At 42.6% G+C, this 6,974-nt stretch overlaps 1 protein-coding gene across 1 annotated transcript in view; it reads left to right on the top strand.

Moving 5' to 3' along the window:
- The first annotated feature begins 2,725 nt into the window (after positions 1-2,725).
- The window catches only part of grin2aa (glutamate receptor, ionotropic, N-methyl D-aspartate 2A, a), a 162,935-nt gene continuing 158,686 nt past the window's right edge, over positions 2,726-6,974 (top strand). The window contains exon 1 of the mRNA XM_063471516.1: positions 2,726-3,393. The gene's annotated coding sequence lies outside the window, so the exon portion shown is untranslated. The remainder of the gene's footprint in view (positions 3,394-6,974) is intronic.

Here is a 6,974-nt window from a genome sequence, read left to right as displayed (position 1 = left end):
CTAGGTCAAAATAATTCCTTCATGAAATAATTACTTTCTAAAGATAACTAGTTTTTTTTTTTTTTTTTAGAAATGCAATGTTGAAGATCCATTACTCTGCTAAAAAAAGAAAATATTGAAAGTAAATTAAATTTCAAATTGAATTAAACTAAACAGAATAAAAAGTACTAGGTGACATTTTAAACTTTTTAACCAAGACTTTGTCATGTCATTATAAAATACAAAAACAAAGCCTCAAACTAAATCAGTGTGTGGTTATATAAAAAACAAACAAACAAACCCCCATGGTTATCCATGTGTTCTTATATATTCTACTGTCCATTGGACTGACAAAGTCTACATTGTGTATTGCCCTCAGCAAATAACTGTAAATTACAAACAGGTCACTTGTCAGATGTAGGCTATTGGATCTCCATTTATGTGTCAAATCAATTCTGAAAGAGGATAAAGTTGAATATCTGATGAGGCAGAGACGAGCGTATAGACTATAGTACACTTCAAAGATGGGGTATCGTCGATAATAAATAGGAGGTTGTGCTACAAAAATTGGTGTTATTTTTATTCCTGCGGCGAGGGAATGTACAGATGGGTGGAAAAACTATAACGTGCTGCCAACAGCTTAAATGTACCTTAGCACTGATTCTCCAAGTCTCTGGGACGACTGGAGGGAAGAAAAACTGCTTTAATAATGTATGCTCAACAGGGGTTTTATCCCGAACCAACCTGTGTTTTTATCCGAGCTTTGAGCATGTTTTCCACTCACTGTGAAGTTGTTTGCTTTAGACTTTGCGTGCGTGCCTCCCACTTGCTTCTCTTTTTTACCAATGTGAGATACATCATTGCTTCAGTATTTTGAGCTTAGAAGATTTTTTTTTTTTTTTTTTTTACAAAAGTATAATCACAAGGTCCGTTTGAAAGACTGAGGAAATCCAAATTATGCTCGATGACTTGTGTTTGTTGCTGATATCATTGACTTTGTATATTTTAATAAGTGGTCATCACTGGTTGTTCCTGCATATTTTTATCTGTTGCCCCTAAGTACTCCCAATTGCTTTCATTTATTGGTATCTTACTGGTACTATAAACCTAGCTGTAATATAATTATAGCTATAATTAAGTGCTGATAATCTCACTACACTCTTCAAAGACTTTATTAAGCACACCTTGCAAGTACCACATTGGACCACCCTTTGCCTTCAGAACTGCATTAATTCTTCATGGCACATATTCAACAAGGTGCTGGAAACATTTCTCAGTGAATTTGGTCGATATTTGGCATGACAGCATCACACAGTTGCTGCAGATTTGTTGGCTGCTCATCCATGGGGAGAATCTTCTGTTCCGCCACATCCAAAAAGGTGCTCTACTGGATTTAAATCTGGTGACTGTAAACCAGTTTGAAAAGGTTTAAGCTCTGTGACATGGTGTTTTATTCTGCTGCAAGGAACTATCAGAAGATAGGTACACTGTGGTCACCAAAGGACTGACATGGCCAACAACAATACGCAGCTAGACTGTGGTTTGTGACCTTTGTTTCAAAGTCAGAAACAGTCCAAGTTAAGCTACTACACAACATCAGTGACTTTGTTAAACGCAGATCAGTCCAAATATTGATAGTATCACTACGAATGCTTGTATTGGTATCGGATCGATAGTAGCGTGATAGGGTCGATACCTTGTTTCTATCCTTGTTTCTAAGTTCAATATGCAGATCTTAGAGGATAACCCTTTTGTGTTGACTGTCACATTTATTTTATTTATTAATTTATTTATAGTGCATTTAAACAACAGAAGCTGACCCACAGTGCTTTAAAGACAGGCACATTTACATTGCATGTCTCCAAAACACCCAGTTTCAAAATATATGAAAAGCTGAAAGGTGTATTTTATTGTATTAACTAAGTATTATGGAAACTAAAAATCACAGTGATTTAGTGGTCATTAAAATGTGTTCAGAATTTTCAAACGGTGATGATTTAGCTCATAAATCATAACACACTGCTCTTCCTTACATAAGTTGCCTTTATAGGTTAAAAGTATCAATACTGGTATTTGTATCTATAACACTGGAACTCTATTTAGTTGGTATTGGATGGATGCTAAAATTTGTAGTATGGCACAGCACTACAAGAAACCAGCAGGTGGGCTCTAATCTGAGCAATGAGCCAATGAGAACATCAACATGAACCAACGCATCAAACCTGGGTAGGTTAGTTAGTGCAAAAATAATTCATGTTCAGTAAAAGATCACCAGCGAAGATTTCAGGCCAAGCCTTTTGTTTTTGTTTGCACTAAAAAGCAAGCCAAGCGAAAAATCCACTCCATGTAGTTTATTGTACAATAATAACATTATATTAACATTATATTTTTCTTTTGCACTGTAGGACCTATGGTGTGCTGTACTGTAGTTTTCCGGAAGGACTGATTGTGTTGGGGAAAAAAATGAATGGAGGGGGCCGCTGCTGTCAAAAAGAAGATTAGTCTTGACAAAAATAAGAATTGAAATGGTGTAACGTTTCGGGAGTGGAGGGTAAAATTTGCTCTCTCGCTCATTTGTTATATAGCCCAACTGTGTGTGGGGTTTTTTTTTTTGGACTGAGCCGCTGCCTGATGGAGCTTTAGCGCAGAGAGCAGGGGAGAGAGAGGGAGAGCGACAGACCGACGGACCGCCAGTCCGTCCATCTATCCAGCTGCCCCTGCCTCTGCAGAAGCGCGCAGGCACACACGCTGACTAAACGCCAGCACATCCAGCACGCTCTCTCTCTCTCTCTCTCTCTCTCTCTCTCTCTCTCTCTCTCACACACACACATGCTCGCGCGCGCGTACGCGTGAACGACAAGAAACGTTGGGAGAGGGTCCCATGCACGGCTCGCAGGCTGCCGGAGCCTCTGCTGTACTGGTCAATGTGCATGTGCGTCTATGTGCGCGTCCGGCGTTTGCATCTTCCCCCTATGCGCTCCTCTCCTCCCGGGACAGGAATAACGGGATACGGGGAGCTCTAATCGCACCGAGGCAGGTTGAACCCCCCCACAATGCGCGGGGCCAGCGGAGATTGCAGTGGAGAATCAGCAGCACAGGCGCACACACAATGAAGATTGGATTACAATGTTTTTTATTCGGAGCGGCGCGCTTGTGAAGTGCTAAAACGGGGGATTTCATTCATTTATTTTTCTTTCTTTCTTTCTTTCTTTTTCTTTTCTTTTCTTTTTTGTTGGACACGCTGGAATAATTCATTGCGAGAGAGTCGTTGATTTTTTGTTCACCCCCCCTCTCTCTCCTGTTGTGCAGTGTTTGTGAGACCATCAGTGGCTGCATGGTTTCTCGGAGGATAGAGGGGACTGTTGCAATGCCATCTCACACCACTGTTTTGGAGCTCTGTGGAAGGGAGATGCTGTAAGTACTTTGCCGTATCTCTTATTGCTCTCCGAATATGGGTTTTGATGATCATAACCCCCACCCAGCCCATCTCCCTTGATCAGCGAGTGCCACTGGCGCCTTTTTGTTTTACCCACAAGCGTCCCTCATCCAAAAAGTGCGGCACCACACCGCAGGGGCACGGCGCTCTAAATGATAATTAGAATAATAATAAAACAAGATCAACGTGGGTGAAGACGATTAAAGGGAGTCGGTACGCAAACAAAAAAGCAAACTCTGCAGTCCAGCCTCTCGCGTCAAGCGCTATAATTTCCTATTAATTTACACTGGCGCAGTGAGCGGAGCGCAGGCGGCTTCACAGCGCGTACAGCACACACAGAAACACACACACCAGTTTATTCCCTTAACTTAAATTCATTGGCACACCTAGAGCTATAATCTGTCAGCTCGGCTATGAGAAAAAAAGAGAAAAAAGCAGCTTCTTCGGCTGATCTTTGGGTGCTCGTGCACTCCTCTTCTCCAGTTTCTCAAAGTATAACCACCGACACAAGAAACCGAGCGTGTTTTAGCCGATAAAAACAAAGATGGATGATTGAGCGATGAGTATTCTTTTATTCAGAGGTTGGACAACACGTTTTTTTCTTTTAGTCACCCCAATGGTTGGCACAACTTCCAGCTCCTCTCATCCCGCATCAGGATGAACAATCATCATACATCAAGGAGGCCTGTAGTTAATTTCTTTTTAAAGTTGTAATTTAAAGAAGGGAGATGCACGTCGTGCCTGTTCCACCCTTAAACTGTGACACGAAGTGAGAACGAGCTAAAAAAAGAGAGAAAAGAAAGCTCTTTCACTGTGTGAGGAGCGTCTCAGCCAAGAGTGGGGGATTCAGGCCCACTTTCGCTTTCACCAGTAGGGGTCGCACTTGTATTGTATTGGCTTCACTGAACCAAACGGGGAGATCCAAATGAATTTACATCTACCCCTTCCCAGCCCCAACGCACACACACATTCTCTCTCTTCCTCCTGCTCCCTCAGTCACGTTGTTAAAGCGCAGTTCTATCACGGAAAAGCTCTCTCTCTCTTTCGCTCTCTCTCTCCCTGCATCCAGAGGCTGCTGCCCATGGAAGGGCAAGCCAGTTTTTTCATGACATCAAAAGGATCAAATGTATTAAAACCAACTACTTCCATCCAGGTAGAGTCAGGCCTTACAGTGCACGGTTGAAGGGTTTTCCCCTCTCGTGCAGGAGTGAAAAACGTGAACGTTTGCTTGCATGCGTGCGCCCAAACAGCTTCAAAGTATTGTTGCATGCCAAACAGGAGCAACAGCAGAGACAGGGGAGAAGGGAGTCAAGAGAAAATGGGGAGTGTGAGAAGATAAAAGAGCGGGAGAGCGAGATCTTCTCCATGTGTTTGAGGGAGAGAGACGGGGAGATAGCTGTGATTGATTTTTAATGGCCCTTTATTTACATATAGATGAAGACAGAATTAGCAGAAGACAGCAAGAGAGTGATTCAGTTAGAGGATACCCTCTGACAACTTTAAAGTCGAGCACAGAGCAGATTTCTCCTGCACAGCAGTGTCCGTGTGCTTCGGATTCATCAGTGCTTTTCACGGGTGAATAACACCTGAAATCACCTCTGACTCTGGCCTTCGGGGATGGTTTAGGAGAAAAGATTGCTTACTTATTGGGAGAAACCAGAAACACCACGAGATCTGGATCTCTTTGTGATGCCACAAGGCAAGATCAAGTAACACGTGAACCTACTCATGGATCTAAATAGCGTTCTTCTGCAGATGTTTTACCCATCGTGCCGATCACAGCACGTTGAAATTACAATTGAGAAAGAGAGACGCTGCTCTAACATGGGATTACTACAGGCTCCAGAGCAGGAAGCAGAAAGTGACTGATGCAATTAGCACTAAAAGAGCCGAAAGTAAATGAGTGAGGTGTCAAACTATAATGTGAATTCCGGTATAGCGAGGAGGACAGGGGGGCGGATAGGTGTATATTGGGGCATCAGGTGCATGGATGGAGAACAAGAAGCAGAGAGAGCGCACAATTGTGTTCACATCCATTATAAGAGAGAGCACAAGCAATCTCACGTCTTCCTTTGTCTCTCTCTCTCTCCCTCTCTTGTGCCCATACACTCAGTGGGTTTGCAGGGAGCTAAAGAGGTATGCGCAGTGGGCAGACAACACGGTGAAGCCTGAGTGGTAACAGACGATTACTTCCACTGGGCTTCTCACGGGCGCTCATGCACATGTCAGGGCACACAGAGCAGATGGCTGGGGCCTAAGAGAGACTGGATGAGAGAATGGCTGGAAAAAAAATGGACAGAGGAATGAGGTGACAAAGGAGAGGAATGTGAGGGGAATATGGGGAATTGTGTAGCAAAGTTTGAGGAACTGTGCCTAACAAAAGGCGCATTATGTCAGCGAGCTTGTCAGAAATTTGTCGCACCTCAGCTCAAACAAAAATTGGCCCTGATTACATTGTTATGGTTATTTGGCAGGTATTAGAGCAGCCCCCAGAATCATTAAAGATATTATACAACTGTTAGTCTCCATCGAGAGAGAACTGATTTGGCAGCGTAACCTGAAATCTTGTCAGCTAATTTGCAAACACTATACTTCTACAGGTTCTGGTGAACTGGGCTTAGCAGCATTTTAATGAGCATTTTTAAAAAACAGTGTAGACCTTATATATAACCACTGTGACAGTTTCAGCCTCTGCAGTTTAAAGGATCAGCTTGTTTTGTTGGAGCCCAAAGTGACTATATGTAGATAAGAGGGTGGGGTGCTAAGCTATCAGATAATGCTAATGCTAATGTAGCACAGATATTTCCATGAAAAACACTGAAAAGGGAATCAACAGCAGAGACACAGCGGAGAGGTTCAGTGACTCTGATTATTCAAAGTCAGGCTTCAGGTGCCTGTGTTGAGACACCTGTTGATCAAAGCGGTCGTGCCCCTAACTCCTGCAAATAATAACAATAAATGACCCCCCCCCCGGAGTTGTTATGACTAATTTAGGGTTGTGAGGCTGGGGCCTTTCCCAGATATCATAAGGTACATTCAGTCTGTTGTGCAGAAAGGCCCCAGGCTGGATTTTTAAATCCAAAGCACTTTGCTATAAGGCAGCAGTGCTAACCACTACATCATTGCCTTGGTACACTGACAGTGGGGACCAAAATGGTTAATTGTACCAGGCTGTAAACATCCTTTTTAATGCTATAAAGTTTGGCATTTTAACATCTGTGCATCTGTGGAGAACAATTCACTTCTGGAGCCAACTTGAAGCGGTCACTAGAGGAAATACAGTTTGGGGATTTCTTTGTTGGCTTCGGTTTCCAAATTGGAAGGTTGGCCCTTGGTCTCTTAAGGTAGCACATTTTTGACTCGTCTCCTTACACACTCATGCTAATTATTAGTTCTTATAAACATGAGAATTTAAAACTCTTTGTGTGTTTAGCAGAGGCTTCTTTTTGATACAGGTGATAGATGACAGAAGGTGAAATCCATTAGCCGGTGAAAGAAAAATAGCTTTACTACAGTCTTATTTTTGGAAAAAATAGTATCCAATCTTCCTTCACATGCT

Source organism: Pelmatolapia mariae, linkage group LG4, assembly GCF_036321145.2.
Source record: "Pelmatolapia mariae isolate MD_Pm_ZW linkage group LG4, Pm_UMD_F_2, whole genome shotgun sequence".
Lineage (NCBI taxonomy): Eukaryota > Metazoa > Chordata > Actinopteri > Cichliformes > Cichlidae > Pelmatolapia > Pelmatolapia mariae.
Note: the sequence above shows the minus strand (reverse complement) of the source record. Positions and strands in the feature narration are given on the sequence as shown.